The following is a 16,563-nucleotide window of genomic DNA, read 5'->3' on the forward strand; positions in this document are numbered from 1 at the left end:
ACACACACACTCTATCTCTCTCACCCAGCATGTGTGTGCACATACCCTGCAGTTACCCCATTCTTTACTGTCTTTACCTGAGCTGTGCCATTGTCAGCAAATGAAAACAAGTACATACAGTGCAAAGGAATACAACATGCCTATCAACTTGTCCCTGATTTTGTTTCATATTTCTACTTTATCCATTAAACAATATGTCTTTCTCTGTCTCATACCTCTCATCCTATTACCAGAAATATTCTGGACAAAGCCAAAAATTAATAGGGGGAAAAGGACTAAACTCAGGTACAAATCTTAATTATTCCTCTTATGAACTTAGAACTGCTAGAATAATGTGTTTTGCATTAGCATACATTTTCAGAAAGTTATGAAGTCTGAAACTGAAATGTCTGACAGTATTTAGTGACGTCAGTCCTCAGTGATTTGCCAGAAAACTACATGCTTTATGGGGAACAGACCATAAATATGAAGCAATAATGAGGATATTCTGCTAAAATCTGACATTTCAGAAGTAAGGTCTCTCTGTCTCTCTCTCTCTCTCTCTCTGTAATACACACATGCACACTACCTCTCTGTCTCTGGTTTTCTCTGTCTGTCACTCACATACATTGGTTTCCATTTATTTTGCTATGCTCGCTGAACATGTTTTTTTAAGCACCACTAATAGCAAGGGGAGGAAAAATTGGTTATTGCAGTTACATTTAGCATTTTTTTTTAAATAAGTATTGCTAAACAGGAAACCAACATCAGCCATTTCTTTTTAGTCTGAACTTCTTGGCGGCTTAATATGCTGCCTTAAATATGCAGGCTTTCCCTGTCTATTAATACCATCTTGGAGAATGACTGTTCTTCAAGAGGGTATCGCCATTGTCATCAGTGCATTTTTGAAGTGGAAATATCGCATTTTTTGTTCTCGGCACTGCTATGATGACATGCTATTACGGATGATCTTGTATGCCTGACTGCATCGCATTTTTTGTTCTCTGCACTGCTATGATGACATGCTATTACGGATGATCTTGTATGCCTGACTGCATCGCATTTTTTGTTCTCTGCACTGCTATGATGACATGCTATTACGGATGATCTTGTATGCCTGACTGCATGTGTACATGAATGACTGAGAATATAAAGTAAATGTCCAAATCTAGAAATGTTAAGTACTTGCTTCAGTGTTTGTCGACCAAGTGAATGTTTCCATAATGTATAAGGACTGCACTGCAGTGCTGATACTGTAAAAGAACAGTTCATGTTGTACGTGGCTCAAGAGAAGATGCATAACAGATAGCAGAGTAGCAAGTGTAACACTGCGAAAGGGATGCAGGAACGTCCAGTAGTATATACATTAATCTCACCTTGCAACTGAGACACGATATCCAGCCAAGGAATGGAATTTAATAAATGCAGTATTCTATTAACTTGAACTGCTGAACTTTGTAAAAAGGATTATGCTCAGGTTTTCGATCATAACCAAATTGTTATGTTTTCGAAACATGGATGTCACAAAACTCACTTTTAGAGCGACACTTGAGAGAGGAATCTTGGCATCCTTGTTGAGAACACATAATAAAGTGTTATGATCAGTGACTACTGACCAACTCACAATTATCCATAGTGCATGGAGCTTTATTTGCTCCTTGGACTACCAGTTACAGAAAAAAAGTGTAGGACATCAAAGTGTTTCACTGGCTCCAAAACTCTTTGAAAGTCAGCAAAACACACACAGTTGTCAAAACAGACAGTAGGCAGAAATTAAATGCCCCTCTGTAGGGCTAAAGGCTTTTAAGCACTTTGTTCTGACACACTCTGGCAGACTGTAATACTAACAACTTTAAAAAACTGTTTTACCTCCTGTTGCAGTAATTTCTCTGCCAGCACTGTCCTCTGTTTGTCCCTAGCACAGACCCAATCTTACCAGTACATAAGGGTACATAACAAGGTTTTGTTAAGCACCCCAAGCACTGTTAAGATTGGGTTTCATTCTAGTGATCTCTTTAACAAGTTTATCTTTTTCCCAGTTTAGGAGCGCAATCATGGTGCTCCATACTCTACATCAATGTCTGCTTTTGACAGGTATGACATATAAATGGCTGTATGTCTAAGTATTAGCAATTCATCTCTTATTTTTATTCTTTGACATATTCATTCAGCATGTTGAATTGTGAACTGATTCTGAAGCATTTTATTTATAAGTAGTGCAACCTGTTGGGTTTAATATACCACAGAACCAGAGGAAAAATAGGGACATACTTTAATCGCATGGTTTACACAGCATGGCTGATACGTTGCTTTACTGCTATTTAGTTGATTATTTATTCTAGTTCTTTCAGTTTGTTCTGAACAGAATTGACTCCAAAATAATGTCTCAAAGCATCACCATTATTGTAAAATATGTTAACTGTCCAGCAGTATAAAAAGTAATATTGTTTTTCAAAAAGAACACAATATTAGCATCTATCCTCATGTCTCCTTCTATGGCTTGCTGTTATCCAGAAAAATATTCATATTACAGACACAAACAAGATAATTAAAAATACGACTGCTGCAGACCACCCATGAAGGTGCTAGTATGACCAGTGCTATGTTAGTCATGCGTCTTACTTTAACGTTATGCAAATGATTCGTTAAATAATTTCCCTTTGGGCTTGTGCGACAAACACATTTATTATACTGCATTACTAACTAATGCAGACTGCTGTGTAGTCTTGTCTTTGTTTCACATGCATTGGTTGTCCGTGAATCTATCTAATTATACTACTGAAGGAAGAGACCTGACACTAACAGGTAATGTTGCTGTTGGTCATGATCAGCGTGTATCCTCCATACTAAACCTTTCAACCCTGCCAAATCTTGCAGCTACCTGCTTCAGATACTTCCGTAGTCAGTCAGATTGCCAGAGGGCTTCTACTAGCCCTCATATGTGTTGGTGACTGAGTCCTGGTGCATTTTTCTTACACTCGAGCATTCTATTATAGTTATAACTGTCATATCAGACCATGCTCTGATAACCTGATGATCTGCTGGCTTCATAGCTTACAGGGATGGAGCCCTGAATAGATGACCCAAATTCGATTAGCAGCTTAGATGATAAGGGATCCAGGTGGGGGTAGTAAGCAGTAGCTTTTTATGTATTTTATTTATTTATTTATGTATTTATTGATTTATTCATTTATGTATGTATGTATGTATGCATGATTTGCTGACCAAGGTAATGGACTGATCCAAAGTGGACCCATTTCAGCCACAGGCCTGGAGCTACAACAGAAAATAAACTAAGAATCTGAGAGTTTAGTCACTCCAGTGGTGTTGAAAGACAAAGTCCTGCTTGTGACCCATTTGGCCTGGGTCTGATTAATGGCTTGGGTGCATGACACCCCAGCAGGGAAATATGAACATGCCGATCCTGGGGTAAGGCGGTGTTGTTCTGACTGGTCTTATACCACTGCTCATGGACACAATCCCTGCTGGAGAATGGTGACAAATTCTATGGGTGGGGGCATGAGTGTAGCTACTCAAACCAGTGAAAGAAGTCCATGATGGCTTAATAACAAGATGCGTGGACACAGCTGAGCAACTGGACATCGAGTCCCTGTGATGCTGTATGTGCCCATGACACCACAATTATGATTATGACACCCTGACTCCATGGGTAAAAAAAAATGGGAAAAAGGGGTTGAGGATGGACGGATAGATGTTAACTGCCCAGCAGTGTCAACGACAATACTGTGTTAGTAAGGGAATTAGTTAAGAACATTCATGCAGAACTGCTCTCGCAGCTGACATACCAGCAATAGTACAAACTCCCCAAAAGTTGCCTGGGTGATGGTCCCTCCAGACGACTTCCACCCTAGGGAATCCTAAGGAAGGTTTGTTACCCACAGGGAATGAATGGGCTTGAGTCTGGTAGGAGAGGACTTCATGGGTGTTAGGCAGAGAACAAAAGCACACAGACAAACAAAAAAAGATTTTAAGAATTAAATAGTGAGATAAGAGTAATTCAACACATATCACAACTATAAAAAGTAAATCAATAAATAAATACAATTAGCAATATATATTCAGGTAGAAATTTAGCAACCAATTCAGTACACCAGTATTAATATAGTGAAACATAGATAGATTATAATCATTCACATTTTATAAGATACAAAAATGGACAGACTGGGATTCATTTCTTTAAAATAAAGAAAATGGAGGAAATATTTAAGTTAGAGTATTATATGCATATTTACAGTTAAAGGAATGGTGCTGAGTGAGTATTATTTGACATTAGTGAGGAAATGTAGGATAGAATTTAAACTCTTAGTTGTGTTTATGTCCTTTAGGCTAATAGTGGACAATCTGCTAGAGTTAAATATTTAAGTTAGAGTATTATATGCATATTTACAGTTAAAGGAATGGCACTGAGTGAGTATAATTTAACATTAGTGGGGAAATGTAGGATAGAATTTAAACTCTTAGTTGTGTTTATGTCCTTTAGGCTGATAGTGGACAGACTGCAAGAGTTAGTTCTGGATTACTTTATGTAAAGGCAGGGTGTTTGAAGCTCTTTTGCTTAGAAAAGTAAGGAGTTTTTCCACACATTTGGTACAGAGAAAGTTTCTGTCCAAAATGTGACATGTTCTTGCGGATGAGGACAGACCTGTAATTGCAATGCAGATTGCCGTTAGCATTTTTTTGCATTCTTTTTTAGCTCCCTGCAGCTGACCATCCTGCACTCCCAGGACCTCTCCTCATCCACTGGGACCACCAAACTAACCTTAGCCACACACAGACCTACTCTGTTACCCATGTTCAGGGCTGGTGAGGTGACTGAGTCATTATACTGCTACCAAGGAGTGGTTTCTCCTAATCCCCACCCCTGCCCACCCAGTAACTCCCCTGTGGGTGGGACATGCAATAGGCATCATTATTGAACTGATCCTCACTTCCACAAATGGCTGCCCTACCCACCCACAGACAGCACTATATGGTTGCTTCCTTAGTCTTTACCATATAAGTCAAACTGCACAAGTGTGCAAACCTCCAATGTCCACCTAGGTGGGCACTTCCTGCATCCTTGCCTTTGCCATCAAGTAACCAAGCTATTATCTGAGCTCAGGTCATCCAGGCCATAGTCAGGACTTTATCTATCTATGCCACCAATGCAAGGTTCATAGGAGATTACTAGGCTAATCACTCAAGAGCCCTTACAAAACTAGCCAGTTTTACCCAGATTTTACCTAATTTTCTATCTCTATGGGAAAGATAACAGGGGTCAGCAAGTGGAGTTTTAACTAGTTTTACAGACTGCCCCTGTCCATAAGGGACATGGGCACCACCCCAGGAGTGAATTTGCTATTTCCCATCCATTGGTCCAGAATGCACTTGAAGATGGTCAGGGAAGGGCTCTGCTTCATGTGAGTAGGAAGCCTATTCCAGAGGAGCAGCAATCTCTCCAGCATGATCTATTCATGTCAAAGATCAGATTTAGTCCTATGGAGTGGATAACCCTCATGCAGTTAGTATGCAAATATGCATCATTTCCATCAGTGCTGGGTTAGAGACTGCCCTGTAAGTCAGACACAGATCACACCTCAGTAATTGGTAAGAAACTGAATACAGTGATAGGGATTTTAATTGGTCATCATATGACATTTTAGTTTGGGCGGCCACGGTGGTGCAGTGGTTAGCATTGCCACCTCACAGCAAGAGGTTCTCCAGTTTAATCCTTGGCTGGGGTGCCTTCAGTGCGGAGTCTGCATGTCCTCCCTGTAGTCACGTGGGTTTCCTACGGGTGCTCCGGTTTCCTCCCACATCCCAAAAACAAGCTGTAGGTGGATTGGACACTCTAAATTGGCCCTAGGCATGAGTGTGTGCATGTGTGTGCCTTCTGTGGAAGGTTGGGCACCAGGCTGGCAACTCAACACTGTAAAACTCCACTGGCAATCATGAGCAGACAGGTGATCTGCTGTGGTGACCCCTAACCGGGAAGCCGAAAGAAGAAGAAGATATGACATTTTAGTTATAACCTGCATTTTTTTTTTTGGTGAGAAACCTTTGAGGATTCTCCAACTGTTGTGGATGCCTGGTGAGATACATGCCCAAGGATGCATTGTACTCCATCATTGGCCTAATGAGAGCTGAGTACAATGGTATTAGGACAATCTTAGATCTGTAGTCCATGCCCTGACTTATAAGCTGTACCACACAGAAGGATTTTCTCACCATCATGGACACATGATGGTCAAAGTTCAGATTCCTATCTCGCTGAATACCCAGATAGCTCAACACTAGGTCCACTCTTAGCTGGGGTACTATCAATGGTGTAATTTACAGGGATATTTTGTTTCCCAAAGGTTATTATTATGCACTTCTTCACATTTAGTTTGAGGTCACAGCTTTAACACCAATCGTTAGTCTGTGTCAGACCTTTCTGTAAGATATCAACATCATTTGGGGAGTCAGTGATTGACCACAATTTGCAGTCTTCAGCAAACTCGGTCAGCCAAAGGCCATCTACATTTGCCTTGACATCTGAAAAGTATATCTTAAACAGGAGGGGGGCCAGCACTGAGCCCTGTGGTACTCAAATGGTGACTGGCCTCTTGCTAGATGTGGATTTCCCCACTCTAACAACATGTGTCCTATCTTTGAGCCATTTGGCTATCCATCTGGTGATGTAGAAGTTCATGCCCAATTTTGTGAGTTTATCTATAATACCTGAGTGGGGTATTGTGTCAAATGACTTGGACAGGTCAATGTAGGTGGTATCCACTGTTTTATCCTCATCTATGGCCTTGCTGACCTTCTCAAAGAAATCCACCAGACTGAGCAGGCAGGACCTGTCCTTGACAAAGCAAAAGTGGGCTTGGTCTGGAGTCTGGAGATTTCTATACTGTTGTTTATCAGATCCTTGATTATCCTGTCTATAAGCTTATGGGTTAGTGGTTTATTGGGTCAGTTCATGGTCCCACCTTGTGGAGAGGGATGACTGTTACTGTCCTCCACTCTACTGGGACAAAGCCCATTTGGAGACTGTAGTTAAATAGAGATCTGAGTGAGTCTGCTAGGTCATATATCAAGCTATTTAATAGGCACCATGGGATTCCATCAGGGCCCATTGATGCTTTGTTTCTAGCTTTAGAGAGTGCAGAGATGACCTGAGGAAAAGGAATGGTAGGTGAGTATTTCATGGGGAGTGAATAGAGCTGATGAGGGTGAAATCTGAGCTGAATTTATTGGACAGCAGGTTTGCTATTTCTTCTGGCTGAATACAGGTAGTACCATCTACAGGCAACTCAGCACATTGCTGAGTGTTTCCTTTAAGATTTCAGACATAACTAAAAATATTTTGTGGTTATCCTTTGCTTGGGAGGATATTTTAGTCTCGTACTTAGCTTCTGAAGATTTGACTAGATCCCTGATTTACCTGTTGAGACTAATGAGGAATGTTTTCTCTGTTGCGCACCCTCCCACTTCTAAATTGGAATTTCTTTGTTCTGTTGTATAGACTACATATGTCAGGGGTCCACCAGGGTGGCTTGTTTTTCCTGGGTTTAGTTTGGTCAGGTACTGCTGTTTCTATTCACTTGTTAAAGTGATTGTAATGGTCATTTGTGGATACTTCTGTATAGGCCTCCATATTTTGGGGGTTAGGTGGAGCTTTAAAATTACCTGTGCTATCACTTTATAGAAAGTAATTTTCTTTGGAAAAATTCTTTAGGGTTTTAGGGTTTGATGGGGGTTCTACCATTACATTTATTTCAAAGGAGACCAATTCATGATCTGAGCTTACCAATGAGGATATTATACTGGGGATGGGGGTGCAAAGCTCTCCCCATGTTTGTGAGTACAATATCAAGGATATTTCAGCCCCTAGTGGAGTTGGCACAATGGTTAAGGCGTTTACCTCACAGGCAAGAGGTACAGGATTTAATTCTCACCAAGAGAAATCAGCTAGGCTTAAAATGGTCCACAAAGGCAGCTAGCCTAGTATTTACTTATGAACCTATGAAACTATGCAGATCAGCTGTTCCAGAACATTTGCACTGACAAAGTCCAGGAATCTCTGTGCCTGCATGTTAGTGGTCGTATATGTTTCCCAGTTTAATGATGGATAGTTAAAATTACCCATGAGCTGTGTGTTGGGCTGAATGGTAAGTGATTCTAGTAACTTCAGGTATGCAGAGTGGTTGTCATGGTTCACTGCTGGGGACCTGTAGCTAGCGATGATGTGATGGGGGATTTTGCCTATGCTCAGCTGGACATGGAGTAGCCCAAGCGAGTCATCCTGCTTGACCAATCAAGAGGTGTGATTGTTTTTTATGTAAATGGAAATACCTCCCATTTTTTTTCCTTTTCAGAGGGTGGTTTGAATGTGTGATAGGCATTATAGCCTCAAACTGCTTGGATGCCTTCTGCAGTCCTGAAACACATCTATGTAACTGCACAGATGTCAGCATTCTCCAGATTTAGGAGAGCTTCCAGAGAGTGCAGTTTCTTGTTAAGACTCCTGCATTGAGCAGTAGCACCTTCAGCTTGGCATTGGAAGACTTTGTTAAGTTGGTAGGTCTGTTGGTTTGAAATTGCCTTAAAAAGCACTATCGGGGTGGCTAATACCTTGGCCAATATTCAAAAGTCAAGCAGTGACAGGTGCAGACAATCTCTGGCAAAGCAGCATGGCCTGTTGATCATGTAGTCCCAGGCAGACAAATACTGGATCCCCTTGGAATGACACAAGTAGCTAAGCCAATTACTGAAGTCTATCCTTTTCTATTTGTATTGTGGTATCATTCTTGGTGAGGGTATAACACAGCTCAGTGCGAGGTTCATACCAGCCTGCAACACGTATTCAGAGAGGTCCATCATGTCTCTCTTTATATGTGCCAGGGAGGTATGTCTCAGGTCATTCAGACCCACACAGACTATGACTGAGGCACACTGCTACTTGTGGTTGAGTGATGTGAGTGCCTGCATGATCTGGCAAATATTGGCCCCTGTCAGACAACTGACTGTAACCCTCTCTTTATCCAACTAGGTGAGGGGGGCAACTGTGTGTCTCAAGTTGGAGTCTCCTATGACCAAGATGTTTGAATGTAGTGTTCCACTTTAGGGGCTTGCTTGTGGAGACAGTGATATGTATTTTTATGGGTAGTAGTTGGTGTGGCTTGACTTTGTTTGCACGTGGTTTCTGGGAACAGCATACGGGATGTCTCTGAGGCTTTGGTAAGTTACTTGTGAGTATCTCAGTATATGTGGTTTATATGATGAGACCTTATTTAGTGAGGGAAATGATGTGCATGTACTGACAATCTACTGGTCATTTAATTTGTCAGGATGTGAGAGTCGTGTCTGCAACTACATCTCTCACATACTGTGTGGGTAACATTGCAATTAACATTTTGGCATTGAAGGGGGCCAGTGTTGATATTACATGCAGTGATGCATGTGATGCCTTAGTAGTACCATCCAGGTAAGGAATTAGAAAAAACATAATGCACAGGACAACATATATGACACTGCCACCTGCTCCACTCTGGGACACTTTCCCTTACCAATCCACCACTTGTGTGATCCTTGCCATAGACTGAGGGGAGGGTAGTATCAGGGGCACTAATATTAAAATAGAGCAGTGGGAGCAGGCTCAAGGAGTTGACAGTTAGCTGGGGGCACACATATAGGTGGGCAAAGAGCAAAAATTAAGAATCCATGCTTTATTGCTTCCTAGTTGTGAGAAGAAGTCTGGTACCTGTTGATCTCTTTTATCAAACAAAGTCAAAACAATTCCATCAGCTCTTCTGAGATTCCCTGTTGTTTTAAGTTATTATAATAAGTTATTATAATGTCACTTGTTAAATTAATGAGTTAAGTGATTACCAGTGAAACAAATATATTTTAATGCCTACACTTTTCAACTGATGTATATTTGTATTTCATCCTATTTATTTGCAGCATTTGCAGCACAAGAAATGCCACATTTGCTCATTTATGTGTAAAATACAATGTATACTCAGTAACTGTCTTTGCTAATTACTTACTAAAGGTAACCAAGATAACTACTTACCCATCCCAAACTAGCATACAAAGGCAGTTTATAGATTCACTTTAGTTTGTAGCAATAATTTATTTGTTTAACTTCTGCTTAAACACCATTTTATTCTATTAGGGATGAAAAGTAAGGTATGCTTAATGTTTAGGCGCACGTATTACAAAAATAAAAAAAGCTGTCACTACTGGGATGAGAGATTGGGAATGGAATGGCTTGGAAGGGGTCCTTTTCCTTAGTCTAACATATACAAAGAGCATCTTTACAATATCTTACCTCCATAGATTTGCAAACCTGAACGCCCTGAAAAAAATTGCTAGGTTTACTACAGAACACACTGCTGTGATTTCATCAAGTTACTCACTTTTAGTGCTGGAAGATTAGAAGATTGTGGGTTCTTTTCCCACTCCAGGTGATTTGAATTAATTTTCAAATTGTGGCACTGCAGTGCAGCATAAAGGGGGGGGGGGGGTGTTGCTGCACTCTTCAGTGTGTGTTGCCTCCTGATGAAACTTTAAAGTCCTATTTTCTTGAGTTGGTGGTAGCTCAGGGGTCTATATTAGAACCGCGAAAGCCCGTTTAAGCGAATATGTAAACGTTGACACATATTGCGCGAACTGCGAGTACACCGAATGCCCAAAACTGCGAAATTCAAAATCCCGAACCGGAATAGTTGGCCAACCTCACTGCTTGTTACATACTACCCACCCAAACAAAATAAATAAACCACATACTTACATGAACCGAAACCCTACTTTATGCACTTACCTTAACATGCACCCTAACCCTAAGGTCCGTAATTATCGCACACTTACCTTACAGAGCTATATCGCAGAACTAACCAACTATGCTGATTCGAGATTTTGAATTTCGTGGTTTTGGGCATTCGAAGTACTTGTGGTTCGCACAATATGTGTCGACGTTTATGTATTTGCTTAAATGGGCTTTTGCGGTTCTAATATAGACCCGTAGCTCAGGTCTGCTGCCTTCCCACCTAAATTACACTGTCATCTCTTTCAAACCTCCCTTCACTAACATTATTGTTAGAATAAACACTAAACTTGTATAAACACTTTATGATTTGTACTTTTAATTATATTATCTGTATTACTTTTGACTTTATCCTTATTTTAACATTTGTATTCTTTAAATGTATACTCCCTGATTTTGTATTTGCATTTTAGATTGTATATTTATGCTTTTGTACTGTATATTCCATACTTTACTTATGTTATATTCTGTTAACTGCTTTTGGAGCTTTTCTCCCTGGACCTCCACAGAAAATGGGCTTTGCTTGTCCCAGTGGACTTCCCCGGTCATCAAACTGGAAATAAATAAAGTAATAAATAAATAAATAAAGTGTGAAAATATCCCATGGCACCTAAAGAATATGAGAACAGAACAAAAGGAAAATCATACAGGGCGGGGGTAGGGTCAAGATGGTGGCTTGAGTGAAGTAGACGTTGGCTGCTCTGTACTACTAGAATGCTTTTGACAAGAATTTTCTATTAAATTTGTTCCAGCCAGTGTTAGAAGTTAAGGAAAACATATATTTCATCTCTGCCACAAATTGTATAGGTCAAAATTTAATACTTTTAAAAAATTCTGTCAGAATACATATCAACAGACCACTAAGGATGTTGGGTTTGTAAAATTACGGGAAAGGAGACCATCTTTACAAAGAAAGATTTCCAGAAGGTATTATATCCCATAAAGGAATAGACAAGATGGATAAAAGCTTGAATTATACACAAATGAGTGTCAACAAACAGTTTGAACTTCCAAAAGCTATGATCCGACAGCAAAATGGTCACATAGACAGTATAGAAACAACTTTACATGATATTGAAAAAAGATTGGGTGAGCAAGAAAATAGAGAGTATTTGGCATGCCTGAGAAAATGGAAGAAAAAAATTTAATGAATTTGTTCACCAGCTGGATTCCAAAAGTGCTAAACCTTCAGGAGGGCTTGCCATATGGTGTAGAGGAAAGCCCACAGATTTCTTAGAAAACAACTATCTAAGGAAAGAGTAATTTGCATATCTATAACTGTCAAATTCATCTCAGATATAGATAAAAAAAACTTGTTTTTAGAATTACTTGGGCAAGTCTCCCTCTGAAAAATGGTAATTATGTCATTATATGTGATAATTACTATTCACAGAAAGTAATGCAAATAAGGAAGGCATGCTAACTACTTGCAAAGTCTCTAAAATAAGTGCCACATTTTTTTAAGAATATTTCAGAGGGAATAAGTACTTTGGACTCTTTGGAAGCTGTCCTTTTATTAAGTCTAAATGGCTGGCAATAATCAGGAAGAATTGGACTAAAACCTTATAAGCCAAGAGACAAGCAAAGAGACCTGGATGAAAGAATGTTTGCTCGATTAAAAAACAAAAATACTCATGAAACTGGAACTTTAATACAATGGACCAGTGTGTTTTACCTAAAAAAGTATACTTTTTGTCTATCCATTAGTGTAGATATACACATTTTACGCTGTTCTTTAGTGTGATGTTATTATTATTATTATTATTATTAATAATAATAATGTTATTAATTTTCTGTGAGTAATTAAGATACAAATCTTGAGAATAAGTATCATTCCTTTATTTGGTCAGCTTAAATGCATTACACGTTTTCAAAATGTGCCATTCATTCTTTAAGACAAGGAGTGTATTGTATATATCACTTATTTTTGGTAAGCTCTGCCTTTGTTAAATCTTGTTCCTCATTTTAATATATTGTATTTACTTAAATAAAATTTAGTTTTCAGGTATATGTCCCTTAATTAATAAGTAAAACATATGTATTTGGTATTTTTAGTATATTCTGTCATGTAACTGCGGTGGTGGTGCTGCGGTAGCGTTGTCGCTTCACAGTAAGACGTTGTCCTGTTCAATTCTCAGCGAAAGCGTCTTCTGTCTGGAGACATGCGTGATTGGGCATACCTTCACTGAAGGTTGTGCGTCAGGGCTGGCAACTCGGCACGTAAAAATCTACTGCCAATCATTAGCGGACCGGAGTTCCGCTGTGGCGACCCCTAACCAGGAAAAGCCGAAAGACACAACAAGTATATTCTGTCATATAAAAATAGACTGTTTTACAGTAAATTGCAGTATTTGTTTCCAGAAATACAGTATTGCTGTCACCGTGCTGTTATGTTAAGCTATGCAAATCATCTCATTAATATGCATGTTCACAGTTTTGGTGGTTTTCTGTTTAATTTTTTTTCTCAGACCAAGCTCTTTCACTTGTTTAAGCAATAAAACTCAGATTAAAATGTTTTACAAAAATAAGCAGTGGAATCACACTATGACTTTTCACTGCATAATAAGAGGAGCTTCTGAAGATGAGCTTGTCCTGTTTTGTGGAAACTGATCAGAGAAAGAAAACAGCAGGTTTACCTGCTTTATATATTCTGTTTAAGTGAAGTTCATCAAATGTCATAAAATATGTCCAGAATTGTTTATTTAATTGTGGGGATTGGTTCCTCATTGGAAGAATGAGCACAACCTTATTGTGATGTGGCAGAAAGGTAGGCAAACAGATGCAGGATGTTATTTGAGGATAAAACTGCTGAAGACATTATTTATTTAGTTTCTTAGTTATTGTTTTGATAAGAGAAGATATATACATTAATAATCTCATATAAATTATACATTACTTTGACTGAATTATAGTGGCTAAAGCATAATTCTCAACCTGCAGATGAGATAATCAAAGACAAAGGACCTTAAATCAGGGACAAAAAGGGATACTTAATTAACATAACAAATGCATATTCAAATTAGCACATCAGTATGGTGGGATGAGCAAGAGGCCAAAATCAGGAAGGGACAGATTTTAATACTGCTAGAACAGATTTTGCAGTTATCTGCATGCATTTTCTGAAGGCTATGAAGTTTGAAAGTCAAATGTCTCTCATTATTTAAATCCTCAATGATTTCTCCCAGTTTGCAATCATTAGTAAACTTGGTAAGCCAAAGTCCATCTGCTCTGGACTGGACGTCTGTGAAATATATGCTAAACAGTAAAGGGCCTAGCACAGACCTCTGTGGTACTCTACTGGTGATGGGTCTACTGGTAGAGGTAGAGTCACCAATTCTGACAGATTATGTTCTGTCAGTGAGCCAATTGGCTGCCCATCTAGTAATGTAAGGATTAATCCCTATCTGCAAGAGTTTCACAATGATGCCAGAGTAGGGAATTGTCTCGAAAGCCTTAGCAAGTCTTACCTTCATTCATAGCTTTGATGACATTCTCAAAGAAGTCTGCCAGATTTAATAAGCATGATCTACCCTTAATGAAGCCAAGACTGGTCTGGGTCCAGCGTTTGGAGGTCACCTATGTCCTTGTTGATAACGTCCATGATAATTCTTTCCATGGTCTTGCAGATGAGACTGGTTAGACTTATGGGTCTGTAGTTCCCAGGGTCAGTTGATGGCCACCCTTTGTGCAGGGGGATTATTGCTGCTGTTCTCCATTCTGCTGGAACATAGTCAATTCTCAAGCTATGATTAAAGAGAATGTCAAGTGGGTCCACTAAGTCTTGTTTAGATTGTTTAGTAGACAACCTGGGATATTATCTGGTCCCATTGAAGCTGTGTTTTTGGCCTTGGCGAGTGCAGAGATGACCTGTTCTCTAGAGATACTAGGCAGAGGGCCAGTGTCAGGTATGCTTTGAGATATGGTAGGGGGGATAGGGGGTGAATGTATCAGCTAGCAGGTTGGCAACATCCTCCTGTGTAGCATGAGTGACCCCATCCACAACCAGTTTGGCATATAGCTGGGAATTCCCTTTAAGACTTTGGAAGTAGTTAAAGAATGCCTTCTGATTATCCTTTGCTAGGGATGTGATTTTAGTTTCATAATTTGCTTTAGAAGGCTTTACAAGATTTCGGATTTTCTTGTTTAGGCTTAGGAGGGAATTCTTCCTCTGCGAGTGATATCCCTCTTGCTTTTGGACAACACTTTCTTCCTCTTGTTATATAATCTGTTTATACTTGAAGCTTGCTTTTATGGGAAGGTCTGCTTTTGATCCGGTCAGGTACAGCAAAGTACAGGGCATTTGCATACACTTTTGCATAGTGATCATTGATGTCTGTGATTGTAGGTGGTATGATGCTTTTTATACCACTGCTTAATACTCTATAGCTAGCTTTGGTAAAGTTTTTTATAATTTTTGTTCCTGTGAGGGTGTCAGTTCCAGCAGTTACTTCAAATGAGCAAGGTCTTTTTACCATATATTCCCAGGTTGACAGATACTGGATCCCCCTGGAATGACACCAGAAGTTGAGTCAATTACTGAAGTCAATCATTTTTTTGTTTATATTGTGCCATCATCCTGGGTGAGGGTAAGATACTGCTTAGGGCTAGGGACATATCTGTATGGGATACCTAATCAGAGAGTTCTTTCATGTGTCTCAGTATAGAGGTATGTCTCAAGTCATTCACTTCAACATAGAATGACAGAGTTATAACAGTACTTGATGTTGAGTGACTTGAGTGCATGCATGATGTGTCTGATCCTGGCACCAGATAGGCAGCTGACCATGAGTTTCTCCTTGGCCAGTCTGGTGAGGACTGGGACATCAGTGTATCTCACTATGGAGTCACCTATGACCAAGACATTTGATGAATTTTGCCTTACAGGCTTATCTGTTGAGACACGTGTGTGTTGATATATGTAGTGATTTCTTTTTGCTTAGTGTTGAGTGTGGGAGGCCTCTGTTCTTTTGGTAGGCTTTTAGTGAGTACCTTCACATGTGTGGGTTTATGTATCGTGACCTTATTTTGTGTGAGAGGTGAGGTTTGCATGAGAGGTGAAGCATGTGTGTTGACAACCTGTTTGATGTCTAGTTTGTTTTTACGTCAGAGAATTAACTCCAGTTGCACAGTGTATTTGCATCTCTTACATAAGGTGTTAGATTGCTTTAGGAGTAAATGATTGTCAGTATACATGAGGCAATTGCTACATTGCCTCAAGATGCCCATATCAATCAAGCTGTCAGAAGAAATGATGGGAAACTGCCTGTCCATTATGGCAGGATTTTTCTGAATGTGGTATTTGGGAAAGAAGTGGGCTAGCTGGACGTAGTCACAAGCAACAAAAATGAAGCAGTAATTCAATTAAATACACTTAATAAAGTGCAGTGCTGGCTTAAACTATACTTATTTTTCAGTTTTTTTTTCAGTGGATGCCTTCTATTTCAGTGAAGATGCACTCCAAACCTCTGGCTAAAGTTTCAAAATTTTGAGCAGCTCCAATAAACTGAGAGTAAACCCGCGCAAATGCGAAGTTTATATACAGTCAAATTTAAAAAGTTTTAACACAACTACCAATGAGAAAGCCCCAAACTGAGCCTTTCTTCAGCAATCCCCAACTCAGATGGGTCCTGAGCTACACACTTCTGCCATAAGGGTACAGGGAGGCCCTTTTAATGTAAGATGGCTGGTTTAAGAGCACATTGATACCAAACAGTCGAGATTCATTCAGCAGGTCTGAATCTAGCCTATGTTATGTAAGGCAAGGA

The sequence above is a fragment of the Protopterus annectens genome, chromosome 6.part0 (assembly GCF_019279795.1).
Source record: "Protopterus annectens isolate FY-2018-M chromosome 6.part0, PAN1.0, whole genome shotgun sequence".
NCBI classification, from domain to species: Eukaryota; Metazoa; Chordata; order Ceratodontiformes; family Protopteridae; genus Protopterus; species Protopterus annectens.